General features: G+C 39.1%; 1 long non-coding RNA gene across 10 annotated transcripts in view; it reads right to left on the bottom strand.

Moving 5' to 3' along the window:
* Positions 1 to 14,948, bottom strand: part of LOC123330808 — a 95,561-nt gene that overhangs the window by 44,478 nt on the left and 36,135 nt on the right. For 8 of the 10 annotated variants that reach the window (XR_006640380.1, XR_006640381.1, XR_006640388.1 and 5 more), the window contains exons 6-7: positions 14,611 to 14,760; positions 10,284 to 10,450 (exon numbers count right to left, since the gene is read on the bottom strand). This is a non-coding gene — a long non-coding RNA (uncharacterized LOC123330808). The remainder of the gene's footprint in view (positions 1 to 10,283; positions 10,451 to 14,610; positions 14,761 to 14,948) is intronic. The other 2 variants (XR_006640385.1, XR_006640382.1) reach the window with 1 other exon arrangement.

Here is a 14,948-nt window from a genome sequence, read left to right as displayed (position 1 = left end):
CACTCATTATCAGAGAAATGCAAATCAAAACCACTATGAGGTACCATTTCACGCCAGTCAGAATGGCTGCGATCCAAAAGTCTACAAGCAATAAATGCTGGAGAGGGTGTGGAGAAAAGGGAACCCTCTTACACTGTTGGTGGGAATGCAAACTAGTACAGCCACTATGGAGAACAGTGTGGAGATTCCTTAAAAAACTGGGAATAGACCTGCCTTATAATTCAGCAATCCCACTGCTGGGCATACACACTGAGGAAACCAGAAGGGAAAGAGACATGTGTACCCCGGTGTTCATTACAGCACTGTTTATAATAGCAAGGACATGGAAGCAACCTAGATGCCCATCAGCAGATGAATGGATAAGAACGCTATGGTACATATACACAATGGAGTATTACTCAGCCATTAAAAAGAATACATTTGAATCAGTTCTAATGAGGTGGATGAAACTGGAGCCTATTATACAGAGTGAAGTAAGCCAGAAAGAAAAACACCAATACAGTATACTAATGCATATATATGGAATTTAGAAAAATGGTAACAATAACCCTGTATACGAGACAGCAAAAGAGACACTGATGTATAGAACAGTCTTATGGACTCTGTTGGAGAGGGAGAGGGTGGGAAGATTTGGGAGAATGGCATTTAAACACGTATAATATCATGTATGAAATGAATTGCCAGTCCAGGTTTGATGCACGATACTGGATGCTTGGGGCTGGTGCACTGAGATGTCCCAGAGGGATGGTATGGGGAGGGAGGAGGGAGGAGGGTTCAGGATGGGGAACACGTGTATACCTATGGCAGATTCATTTCGATATTTGGCAAAACTAATACAATATTGTAAAGTTTAAAAATAAAATAAAATTTTAAAAAAATAAATAAATAAAAAATAAAAGTATATATGCTGTATATATACATCATAACTGAATCAGTCCATTGTACCTTAAAGTGAAGTCGTGTCCGACTCTTTGCGACCCCATGGGCAGTACCCTGCACCAGGCTCCTCCGTCCATGGGATTTTCTAGGCAAGACTACTGGAGTGGGTTGCCATTTCCTTCTCCAGGGAATCTTCCCGACCCAGGGATCAAACCCAGGTCTCCCGCATTGCAGACAGACGCTTTACCATCTAAGCCACCAGGGAAGTCCTGGTATTGTACACTTAGGACAAGCACAAAACTGCAAATTGAGTATACTTTAGCATAGCATCAGCATGAGATTAAAGGAAAGAAAAATAATGCTTGGTTTATTCCCTTTGACCACCGTGACTTGGGCTGCTATCCCATCACTGGAATCTGAGTAGGCTTGAGTCCCAGGGCTGGACTGGGGTGGGGTCAAGACAGCCTGGCAGAGTGCCCTTTGTAGAGACTCCTCTTAAACCTATACTGTCTGGTTTGATCTGACTGGGACCAGAATCCCTAGTGCATTCCAACAATGGTGGCCCAACCCTCTGGCTTTGAGGGCCAGGGTAAAGTCACCAAGTATCCAGGGCCCTGGTGCTGGAACCCCAGCTTTGAAGCCTCCTTCCTGAGAAGGCAGCCTCCTAAGCACCCACCAGGGAGCCGTTCCCCAGGTACTGATGAGTTTGGAGAGGAGGGGTGAAGCTTTAGGAGGAAGAAGTAGTGAGATACAGGCCCTTGAGTGTTTGCTCAGGCACATTCCACTCTAATTCACCCAACAGGAAACCTACTTTCCCTAAGGCTCTGGTTGCAGATGGAACCAGAGTTGGACATGAAAAAGTACTGCCGCCTTGTGGACATTTTCTATAACTACAACTTAAATGCAGGTGTTTATTGGCATCTCCAGTTCACGAGGCGCAAGGGGCTGTTAATGATAGCTGCCATCAGAAAACGTCCTACGGCAGGTATTGCAGACATAAATTCCAAACACAACTGACTTTCAAGAAGCCAGTTTCAAAGGTCAGTTTTCCTCACACCCTTTAAGGAAAAAAGAAAGAAAAACTACTGAATGATCATGGGACAAGATGCTCAGCATCCCTATTTATCACAGGAGGAATACCAATCAAAATGACAACAAGAAATCAAATTCCATCTGAGAGAATGGTTATTTTGACTGTATGGAAACAGTAAATGAGGGAAAGAGCTGAGAGATGATGGAATCCCCCTACATGCTCCATGGGAATGGACATTGGCAACAGCCCCTAGAAAGGACAGCCTGCACAGGCAACAATGAAAAATTTCAAGAGAACTAAGCCTAGGATTTTAATACCCACACCTGGGCCTATGTTATGAAAAAGATCATTCAAATGACACTTGCACCCCAACGTTCACTTCAGTGCTACTTCCAATAGGCAAGTCACAGACCAAAGAAACATTCCATAGAAAGACTAAATCTTAAAGAAATATGGTACGTATATACAATGGAGTATTACTCAGACCTGAAAAACTGCCATGAAATTATGCCAGTGGTTCCCACAAGGAGGAACCTTGGAGGATCATAAACTAAGCTAAATCAGCAACAGAGGAATAGCAGATGATGTCCCTTCTAGGCAAAATTTAAAAAAGAGAGATACACAGTAAGTAATTTACAACATAAAAAGAGACTCTGAGATTCAAACACAAAGAATTCCCAAAAAATCCTCAAAACGAAAGGTCCAGGGATGAATTAAGAGGTCAGTACTAATGTATACACAGAAATCTGTAGTTGTAACAGATAATCTGGAAAGATTATCTCCTTCCTTCTTCCTTTTCACATCAGTTCAGTTCAGTCGCTCAGTCATGTCTGACTCTTTGCGAGTCTATGGACTGCAGCATGCCAGGCCTTCCTGTCCATCATCAACTCCTGGAGCTTGCTTAAACTCATGTCCATTGAGTTGGTGATGCCATCCAACCATCTCATCCTCTGTCATCCCCTTCTCCTCCTGCCTTCAATCTTTCCCAGCATCAGGGTCTTTCTTAAAGAGTCAGTTCTTTGCATCAGGTGGTCAAAGTATTGGAGCTTCAGCTTCAGCATCAGTCCTTCCAATGAACATTCAGGATTGATTTCCTTTAGGATTGACTGGTTTGATCTCCTTGCAGTCCAAGGGACTCTCTAGAGTCTTCTCCAACACCATAGTTCAAAAGCATCAATTCTTCGGTGCTCAGCTTTCTTTACGGTCCAACTCTCACATCCATATATGACTCCTGGAAAAAATCATAGCTTTGACTAGACGGATCTTTGTCAGCAAAGTATAGTCTCTGCTTTTTAACATGCTGCCTAGGTTTGTTATATATTTTCTTTCAAGGAGCAACAGTCTTTTAATTTCATGGTTGCAGTCACCATCTGTAGTGATTTTGGGGCCTAAGAAAATAAGTCTGTCACTGTTTCCATTGTTTCCCCACTTATTTGCCATGAAGTGATGGGACTGGATGCCATGATCTTTGTTTTTTGAATGTTGAATTTTAAGCCAGCTTTTTCACTCTCCTTCCACAAAGGCACTAAATTTTGTATCCATAACATACTCACACAAATATGTATGTGTATGAATTTTCTACAAGGTTTATCTCTTGACTTCTTTCCTTCCTACCACACACATATATGCAGAAACACTTATCTCTAACACATACATCTAAATATGTATATGTAATAGATAATCCAACAATAGTATCTGCTTCGTTACTTACACATGTACAAAAAAATCTGTATCTCTAATAGATATTCCAGAGGAAACTGATGTTCAATACAGAGAAGTTTACTCAACCTTGTTCAATAACCTCTATGGCAAAAGAATAAAAAAGTGCAAATACACTGTATGTATATGCCATAACTATATCAGTCCATCATACACTGAGGACAACCACAAAAAGGCAAATCAGCTATACTTGAAAATAGCATCAGCATGAGAGTAAAGAAAAGAAACGAAAAGTACAGCCTAGTTGACTCCCTCAACCTCTCTAATTTGGAACAGTATCTGATCCCTGGAACCTGGGTGGTGTTGAGTCCCATGGCTAGACTGGGGCCCTTCATTGTGATGTCTCTTAAAACTGTTTTACCTGGCTTGCCTTGGCTGGAACCACAATCCCTATTACACCCCAACAATGGTGCCTGATCTTGTGGCCTCAAGGATACAGGGTAAAGTCACCAAGTATCCAGGGCCCCTGGGTGCTGGGGTCCCCAGCTAAAGCCTCCTTCCTGAGAGGGCAGCCTCCCAGGTCCCTCAGCAGGGAGCAGTGAGATAAGTCTGGAGGGGAGGGATTGAGTTTTGGGGGAAGAAATAGTGAGACTTAAGTCTTTGGGTGTTTGCTCAGGCACAGTCCCCTCTAATTCACCCAAAAGGAAGGCGACTTTCCTGAAGGCTCTGGTTGCTTGGAATCACAGTTGAGCCTGAAGAAGTGCTGCTCCCTTGTGGACAATTCCTGTAACTATATGTTGCCCATGCTTGCTTCCTGAAAGTGAAAGTCACTCAGTCCAGTCTGACTCTTTGGGACTCCTTCGGCTATAAAGTTCATGGAATTCTCCAGGCCAGAATACTGGAGTGAGTATCCTTTACCTTCTCCAGGGGATCTTCCCAACCCAGGGATCGAACCCAGGTCTCCCGCATTTCAGACAAACGCTTGCTTCCTAGCACCTCCAATTCATAAGACTGTGTGACTCTTAATGACAGATGCCCTCAGGAAAATACCTGCGGCCAGTATTGTAGAAATAAATTCCAAACACAACCAACTGTCAAGAAACCAATTGGAACAGATAACATTTTCCTCACACCATTTAAGGAAAAACATAAAATAAAAGACCCCAAATGTCCCAGCACAAGATACTCACCATCCCTAATGATTACCATAGGAATCCTAATAAAAATCACAAGTAATCAAATACCATCTGACAGAATGGCCACCTTGGCTGTATGCAAACAGTAAATGGGGGAGAGAGCCCGGAGATGATGGAAACTCCTACATGGTCTGTGGGAATGGACATTGGCAACAGCCCCTAGAAAGGACAGCCTCCACAGGCAACCAAGAAAAATTTCAAGAGAGCTAAGTCTAAGACATTAAGACCGACACTTGAGCCTGTATTACAAAAATCCATCCGTCAAATGACACACGCACCCCAACATTCACTGCAGTCCTACTTCTAATAGCCAAGACACAGACCAAAGAAACGTTCCACTGGAAGGTTAAATCTTAAAGAAATATGGCACATATATACATTAGGCTTTTACTCAGACATGAAAAACCACCATGAAATTATGAAATTATGCCACTGGTCCAGACAAGGATGGATGTTAGAGGATCATATATGTAGTGTAGTCAGCAACATAGGAAAACATAGCAGATGACGTCCCTTCTCCAAAAAAAAAAAAAAAAAAGACATGGGAAGTAATTTACCATACAACAAGAGACACTAAAATTCAAACACAAAGCTTTCAGAAAAAAAAGGAAAGGGCCAGGTATGAATTAGGAGGTTGGTACTAATGTATACACAGAAATCAGTATCTATAATACATAATCCACAAGAATTATCTTCTTCCTTCCTTCCTTCCACATAAGCACTAAAATCTACCTCTAACATACCCACAGAAATCTTCACTAGGTTATTCACAAGGATTATCTCCTGCCTTCCTCCTACTTTTTCTTTCTTCTTTCCTTCCATGCACATATACAAAGAAATCTTTATCTCTAACATATAGATAGAAATCTGTAGCTGTAATAGATAATTGAAAAGGACTATCTCTTTCCTTCTTTTCTTGCACATGTACAAAAAATCTGTATCTCTAATAGATACTCCACAAGGATCTGATGCTCAGCACTGAGAAATTTACTCCACCTTGTTCAATAACCTCTATGACAAAACATTTTTTTAAAAGTACAAATATGCTGTATGCAGTCTATGTATGCAGTCCATGCAAAGAGTCGGACACGACTGAGCGACTAAGCACAGCACATGCATAACTGAATCAGTCCATTGTACACTGAGAACAAGCACAAAACTGCAAATCAACTATACTTCAACATACCATCAGCTTGAGATTAAAGGAAAGAAAGTAAGACTTAGTATATTCCCTCCAACCTCCCTGACTTGAGATGCTCTCTGATCGCTGGAACCTGAATAGGCTTGAGTCCCACGGCTGGACTAGGGTGGGGCCAACACAGCCGCGCAGGGTGCCCTGCATTGAGACTCCTCTTAAACCTGTACTGTCGGGGTTTTCTCTGGCTGGAGCCAGAATCCCTAGTGTGCCTCAACTATGGTGGCCTGACCCTTGGCCTCGAGGACCAGGGTAAAGTCACCAAGTATCCAGGGATCTGGTGCTGGGACCCAGCTGAGGGCTCCTTCCTGAGAGTGCAGCCTCGTAGGCACCTCAACAGGGAGTGGTGCCCCAGGTAGCCATGAGTCTGGAGGGGAGGGGTAAAGCTTTAGGGGAAAGTAGTAGTAAGACTTAAGCCCTTGGGCGTTTGTTTGTTCAGGTATATTCCACTCGAATTCACAGCCCAGCAAGCCAACTACTTCTAAGGTGACTTCGACCAGAGTTGGGTATGAAGAAGTGTTGCCGCCTTGTGGTCATGTCCTATAACTGCAACTTGACCACAGGTGCTTACTGGTACCTCCATTCCAATTCACAAGGCCTTGGGGCGCCGTTAGTGACAGTTGCCCTCAGGAAAGGTCCTGTGGCCAGTACTGCACAAATAAGTTCCATACTCAACTTTCAAGAAACCAATTGCAACAGGTAAATTTTCCTCACACCGTTTAAGCCAAAAGAAAAGAAAAAAAAAAAAAAAAAAACCCGGAAACAGCCACAGGACAAGATGCTCAGCATTCCTAATTATTACAGGGGGAATTCCAATCAAAATAACAACAAGAAATCAAATCCCATCTGACAGAATGGCCATACTGTCTGAAAACAGTTAATGGGAGAGAGAGCCGGGAGATGACAGAACCCTCCTAAACACTATGTGGGAAGGGACATTGGCAACAGGCCCTAGAAAGGACAGCCTCAACAGGCAAGAACAAAAAATTTCAAGAGAGCTAAACCTAAGATTTTAATACCCACACCTGGGCCTGTATTATGAAAAACACCATTCAAAATGACACAGGCCTCCCAATGTTAACTGCAGTGCTACTTCCAATACTCAAGACATAGACCCAAGAAGCTCATTGACAAGTGAAATCTTAAAGAAATGTGGTACATATATACAATGGGCTATTACTCAGACATAAAAGGCCACCACTGAAATTATAAATTTATATCAATTTTTCCCACAAGGATGGACCTTGGAGGATCATGTGCTAAGTGAAGTCAGCAACAGCAAAGAAAATAGCAGATGATGTCCCTTCTAAGCAAAATAAAAGAAAGAGATACAAGGGAAGTAATTTACAACACAAAAAGGGACTCTGAGATTCAAACACAAATGTACATCTGATTTAGATAATTCCCAAGGATTATCTCCTGCCTTCCTTCTTTCTTCCTTCCGTGCACATATTCACAGAAATATTTTTCTCCAATATACATAGAAATCTGTAGCTGTAATAGATATTCCACAATTACCTGATATTCAGCACCGAGAACTCTACTCGACCTTGTTCAATAAACTATGTCAAAAGATAAAAAAGAGTAAACATATGCTGTATATATATTTCATAACCTAATCAGTTGGCTGGACACTGAGAAACACAAAACTGCAAGTTGACTAAACTTCAACAGAACATCGGCATGAGATTAAAGAAAAGAAAAGGGAAAGAAAAGCAATGGCTATTTTATTCCCTCTGACCTCCCTGACTTGGGCTGCTCTCCCATTCAGGGAGCCTGAGCAGGCTTTTGTCTCATGTCTGTACTAGGCTGGGGTCCAGGCAGCTGGGTTATGACAAAGAAAATTTTAATAGTGATGAGTGACCCTATGATTTTCGCCCCACTAGGTACAACAACCAAGACAGGGAAGCAAGCTAATTATAGAAGCACATGAATGGAAACAAAGAATGGGGCACATGTACACAATGCAATATTTCCAACCATGAATAAGTACAGCTTATTCATGAATAATGCCAAGTACAGCTTCAGGAAAGAGAGAAGAGAGAATCATCCCAAGTGAAGTAAGGGAGACAAGGACAGACAAGTATCCTATGGTATCACTTCCAGGTATAAACTGAAGATGGGTACAAATGAGCTTACTGCCTAAGACACAGCCTCACAGACTAAGAAAGGAAACTTTCGGTCACCAAGATATAAAGATGTGGGGCATGGAGAAATGAGTTGCTTCAGACTAATATATACACACTACTATTGATAAAGTAAGTGACCAGGACCCACTGTGTAACACAAGGAAACTTACTGCATGCTCTGTAATAACCTATAAAGAAAAAAACCTCAGTAAATCATTTATACCTCTATGTAAAAGTGAAACAAGCTGTGATAGAAGGAAAAGGTAAAAACAAACCACCCACAAAATTGTAATTAGCTGTATGACAGTGGTTTAGTGGTGGTTTCGTCACTAAGTCCCGTCTGACTCTTGTGACCCCATGGACTGTAACCAGACAAGCTCCTCTGTCTGTGGGATTTTCCAGGCAAGAATACTGGAGTGGATTGCCATTTCCTTCTTGAGAGGATCTTTCCAACTCAGGAATCGAACCTGGTCTCTTGCATTGCAGACAGATTCTTTACCAACTGAGCTACGAGGGACACACACACACACACACACACACACACACACACATATGAGAAAATTCCTGCAAACAATTAGTGACTCAAAGAGTACATGAGCTGCAGGTACTTTTTCTTCTAACAATGTCACTTTTCTCCATGAAGAAAGCAGAAAACATAGGCCCCCTGATATTTTGCTTTTCTGTTCAAACTAAGCTAAAATGAAATTGATATTCATATCAGCAGGTAAGAGTTTTTGAGGTGTGAAATGTCATACCAGGGAAACAGGACCTGGAAAAAAAGGGAGTGCTCCTATGCTGCTGGAGGGAAACCACATCTAAAAAATAAAGCTAAAATTCAAATTGGACTTAATTATGACACTATGGGGTTACATGGAGTATGAACCAGGAATCTAAATATAGTAGACAATATGTAAAAACATTTCATATCTCAGGTGTGAGAGTAAGGTTTCTTGTCAGATCTGGAGCTGGTATGCACACATTCTTTAGAATACTGCATGAATCTTTTTGAACTATAGCTTTGTCTGGATGTATGGCTAGAAGTGGGATTTCTGGATCACGCGCTAACTCTATTTTTGGTTTTTTGAGGAACTGCCCTACTGTTCTCTAGAGTGACCGCACTGATTTTCATTCCCACCAACAGTGTCGGAGGGTTCCCTTTTTTCCACACCCTCTGCAACTCTTGTTATTTGAAGATTTTTTTAATGACAGCCATCCTACCAGTGTGAGGTGGCACCTCATCGAAGTTTTGATTTGTACTTCTCAAATAATTAACAATGAGGAGCATTATAGGATAAATTCTTTACTTTTCAGATGTGTAAAATAAATTAAGTTTAACATGTCAACTTGACAATTTTATCACAGATAAGAATCACATATTTAGTTATTTCCTTTCTTCTTAGTCTAACTATAGGGACATGAGTTACCATGTTACTCAAGGCGATGAGCTCAGTTATGCATCTTTAAGCAGTTTTAAAGATGTACGTTTTGTAATGGTGTTTTAAATTGATTTAAACTTCAAATATTTGTATCAATGATATGTAGACTCTTCTTTTTTCTATTAAAAATGGGTACATTTTTAATTGAAGAATAGTTGTTTCATGTTGCTGCGTTAGTTCCAGGAGTATACCAAAGGGATTCGGTTAGATATATTACATGTATATAGTATATAATATACATTATGTTTATTATATATAAACATATATAATACATATATATAAAAACATACCCACATACATACTTTCAGGTTATTAGGTGATTCCAAATATTGAATACAGCTCCCTGTGCTATACAGGAGGGGCTTATCTATTTTATATATAGTAGTATCTATCTATCTGTTAATACCAAATTCCTAATTAATCTCCCATCTCTTTCCCCTTTTGAAATGTCCTGTTTTCTCTGAGACTGTTTCTGTTTCATCAAGAAATTCATGTGCATTATAGTTTAGAGTTCACACATAAGTGATATCCTATGATATTTGTGTTTATGTGTTTTCACTTAATGTGTTAATCTCTACATCCAATCATGTTGCTGAAATGACATTATTTCATTTTTATGACTGAGTAATATTCCATTATATATTCTATGATATGTGGATTCTTGATTCAGGCCCTACAGATGTTACACACAGACCTGTTAGCATGAATGTCCTCTCATGGTGAGGGCTAAACCACGATTCCCCAGAAGAAACTTACCTGTGGTCTGGGCCTCCTGGAAGAAATCATCTGGCATGGAGCCCTCCTTGATCATCTTAACAGAACATCATACTGCCCCTCCCACCTGCCCAGAGAGACTGCTTCAAACTGGTCACTTCCCAGCTGCTTCAACACGATAATCTCTTCACTTTGCAGTTCTCAAATTCCTAATAATGCAAGACAGGAGCACCTTGGGTTGAGAATAGAAGGCTTTGGGGCTAACAGCTTCACAAGTGACTTCCTCTCCAATGAGAAATTTAACATTGACAAGATGAAGTACAGCATGACTTTTTTTTTAAATTGTTCATTTAAAAAGAAAACCCTTGGTAATGTGATCTTAGGACCTATTAGACCACATGATATTGTTACCAGAACAATACTTTTCTGAAATAGCTACAGTTAGTGATAAGAAAGGTTAAAGTTAAAAAAACCTTTGCCAACTAGAGGCATCTTGGAAAAACTTGGTGACAAAATGTGCTTAGTGCCCTTAGCTTGGTAAGGTTTAATGTTAGTTAGATTAGTTGGCTTGACTTGACTAATGAGTTCTTGGAAGGCAAAAATTACAAGAGTAAAGCTACTTAATGTGATTTTTAAAATTCTCATCAAAATTAGTTTCTTGATGGAATCTTTTTTTTAAAATTTCACATTTTTATTTTGCTTATTTTTTACTCTTTTTGATTACTTTATTGTTTGTGTAGATAGCCATCAACAATTTTTTAAGTTGAAGTACAGTTTATTTACAATACTATATTAGTTTGGAGTATACAACATAGTGATTCACTATTTTTATGGATTATGCTCCATTTAAAGGTATTATAAATAAAGACTATATTTCCTTGTGCTGTATAATATATCCTTATAGAATATTGATTTTATACAAAGTAGTTTCTGTTAATCCTCTACACCTCTCTTTCCCCTCCCACTGCCTATCCCCACTGGTAAACACTAATTCTCTATATCTGTGAGTCTGTTTCCATTTCATAGATAAGTTCATTGGTGTTATACTTTAGATTTCATGTATAAATGATATCATATGGTATTTCTCTTTGTCTTTCTGACTTATATCACTTATGATAATCTCTAGGATTATATTGCTGAAAATGCCATTATTTTAATCTTTTATGACTGAGTAGTGTTCAGCATATATTTCATATATGAAAATGTAGGTATGTATTTCATATATGAAAATATACATATATATTTGCAAAATGCACTTATTTGCTATTGTTCTTTAACCAAAAGAATGAAAATTTTACTGTAACTTATAATGATACTAATTCATACAACTTGGGCTTGGTAAAATGTGAGTTTTGCTGGGACTTCCAGGGCTATAGTTCTAAAACTTCAGTGCTTCAGAATCACCTGGAGGGCTTATCAACTAAAATATCAGACGGCAGTTCCAGAGCTTCTGATTTAGTAGATTTGCAAATACCAGTCCATGGACCATAATGAAAATCATTGTACCTTTTGAGTAATGCTTTTAGAGACTTAAGATAATCCTTCTAATTAAGTACACAGGCTTACATCTTTATACATACAAAAGTCTTAATTTGAAACTAGACGATTGCTAAATGACTTCTATTTATAGGGCACTGTAAACTTAAATCAATATGTAGGCATCAGAAATAATGAAAATAAAATGTTTTGTCAGAGAACATTGACAGCAGAAGCATCTTAAGTAAAAATAAGAAAATTATCTTGTATTTAGATTAATTGCCTTGACTTCACTGATAAGTTCTTTGTAAAGCATAAATTAAAAGAGTAAAACTACTTAATGTGACTTTTAAAAATCTCAAAATCAGTTTTTTGATGGAATCTTCTATTTATAAAACTTTCCAATTTTCATTTGCTATTTAGCTCAGTAGTATTCAATATATATTTCATATATGGAACTAGAGGTATATATTTCATATATGGCAATATAAGTATATATGTATTGTGAAAATATCAGTATATATCCCTTATATGATAATATAGGTACATATCTCATATATAAAAAGAGGTATATGTCATATATAAAATACAGGTATATATTTTTAAATCATAAAATTAAAAACTTTCATAAAGTTAAAAACTTTCAAGAATTAAAAACTTTCAAAGAATTAAAGCCTTTGATTGTGTGGATCACAACAAACTGTGGAAAATTCTTTGAAAGAGATGGGAATATCAAAGCACCTGACCTGCCTCCTGAGAAACCTGTATGCAGGTCGAGAAGCAACAGTTAGAATTGGACATGCAACAATGGACTGGTTCAAAATTGGGAAAGGAGTACATCAAGGCTGTATATTGTCACCCTGCTTATTTAACTTTTATGCAGAGTACATCATGCAAAATGCCAGGAGAAATATCAATAACCTCAGATATGAAGATGACACCACCCTTATGGCAGAAAGCAAAGAGGAATTAAAGAGCCTCTTGATGAAGGTGAAAGAGGAGAGTGAAAAAAATCAACATGTAAAAAAAGAAGATCATGGTATCTGGTTCCATCACTTCATGGCAAACAGATGGGGAAACAATGGAAACAGTGACAGATTTTATTTCCTTGGGCACCAAAATCACTGTGGATGGTGACTACAACCATGAAATTAAAGGTCTCTTGCTCCTTGGAAGAAAAACAATGACAGTGTATTAGACAGTGTACTAGACAGTGTATTAAAAATCTGACATTACTTTACCTACAAAGGTCTGTATAATCAAAGCTATGGTTTTTCCAGTGGTCATGTATGGATATGAGAGCTAGACAATAAAAAAGGCTGAGCACTGAAGAATTGATGCCTTCTACCTGTGATGCTGGAGAAGACTCTTGAGAGTCCCTTGGACTGCAAGGAGATCCAACCAGTCCATCCTAAAGGAGATCAACCCCGAATACTCATTGGAAGGACTGTTACCGAAGCTCCAATACGTTGGTCACCTGATGCAAAGAGACAACTCATTGGAAAAGACCCTGATGCTGAGAAAGATTGAAGGCAGGAGGAGAAGGGAAGGACAGAGGATGAGATGGTTGGATGGCAAACTCCAGGAGATGGTGAAGGACAGGGAAGTCTGGCATGCTGCAGTCCATGGGGTCACAAAGGGTCAGACATGGCTGAACGACTGAACAACAGCAACAACGAAACAGAAAGAGAATCACAAATACAGAAATGAACGGATACCTGTGAGGATTTGCTTGTGGGAACTGCCAGACTGGAGTAGAGGTTAAGAGATAAAAACACTATGAATAATGTAAGTAAACGAATAGGATATAGTATGCAGCAGATGAAAATAAAGCCACGATTTTGTAATATCCTTAAGTGGAGTGTATTCCATTAAAATACTGAATTTCCATGTTCAGTAAACATAGTAATATTAATCAACTGTACTTCAATTTGAAAAGAAATAATGAATGGATAGCTACAAACACAGAAAACAATCAAGAAGAAACATCAGTAAAATTGAAATGGGGAAGTTGTAAAAATAAAGATCCTGTCTAGAAATTAATCTGGAGATTATTAAAAATGTTCATGGTTCATCCACTAGCAAAAAACAATATGGAGGTTCCTTAAAACTAAAAATAGAATTGTGTTCAGAAACAGCAGTCACATGCCTGGGCATACAGTCAGGGAGAAGCGACATTTTCAAAGACAAGGATACCCATGCCATCCTGGCCAGACTGGTTTCCATAGCAAAGACACTGCTGCAACCTAAGTGTGTAAGGACACAGAAATGAACAAAGAAAATGGGATACACACACAATGCTATATGACTCAGCCATAAAAAGCAATGAAACAATGGGATCTTCAGGCACAGGGAAGAAGGTAGAGATGATCATAGCAACTGAAGAGAGACAGTAAGCAACAAATTTAATATGATATCACTTCTAGGTGGAATCTAACTGGAAACATGTGAGCTCCTTGAGCAAAGATACACAGTTCACAGACTTAGAAAAAAGAACTTATTGTTAGCAGAGAAGAAACATATTTGGCCAATAGAAAAGAGCTACTTGAACTAACATATGCACACTACTATTTAGAAAATCAATCACCAGACTCTTCCATCCATGGGATTCTCCAGACAAGAATACTGGAGTGGGTTGCCACTTCCTTCTCCAAAATCAATCACAAGGACTCACAAAAGGAATGATACTCCACTCTCTGTAATAACCTATACAGGAAAAGAACTCAAAATACAACAAATATACATCTATATATGAGTGAATCAAGTTGCTATGAATTAAAAAAAAAAAACACCCACCATGCTGTAATTAACCCATATATCAAGTTCAAATAACTCGATAAACACAAAAAATAAAGAAGATATGTTGACTCTATTCACCTCATCCCATGGTTACCTTGGCTGGTTTCACATCTCTGGAGACTGGGCAGGCTTGGGGGCCCACGGCTGGATTGTTGTGGGGCTCAGGATCCTGGGAGGATGTGGCAGGCAATGTGACCCCACGATGTTCCTGGAGTCCCTTTGCCCTCTGCACAAGTCCCCATCCCTAGACACAGGCAAAATAGATTAAGAGATTTGAGTTAACGTAGACAAACATATATATATATCAAACAGATGATTGAAACTGACCTACTGAATAGTAGATGGACGTTTACTCAACACACTGTAATCACCTAGATGGGAGCAAGAACTTGAAAGAGAATAGATAAATGTTCAAACGTCAATGAATCAAGT

This window comes from Bubalus bubalis, chromosome 20 (genome assembly GCF_019923935.1).
Source record: "Bubalus bubalis isolate 160015118507 breed Murrah chromosome 20, NDDB_SH_1, whole genome shotgun sequence".
NCBI classification, from domain to species: Eukaryota; Metazoa; Chordata; class Mammalia; order Artiodactyla; family Bovidae; genus Bubalus; species Bubalus bubalis.
This window is presented reverse-complemented; position numbering and strand designations above follow the sequence as displayed.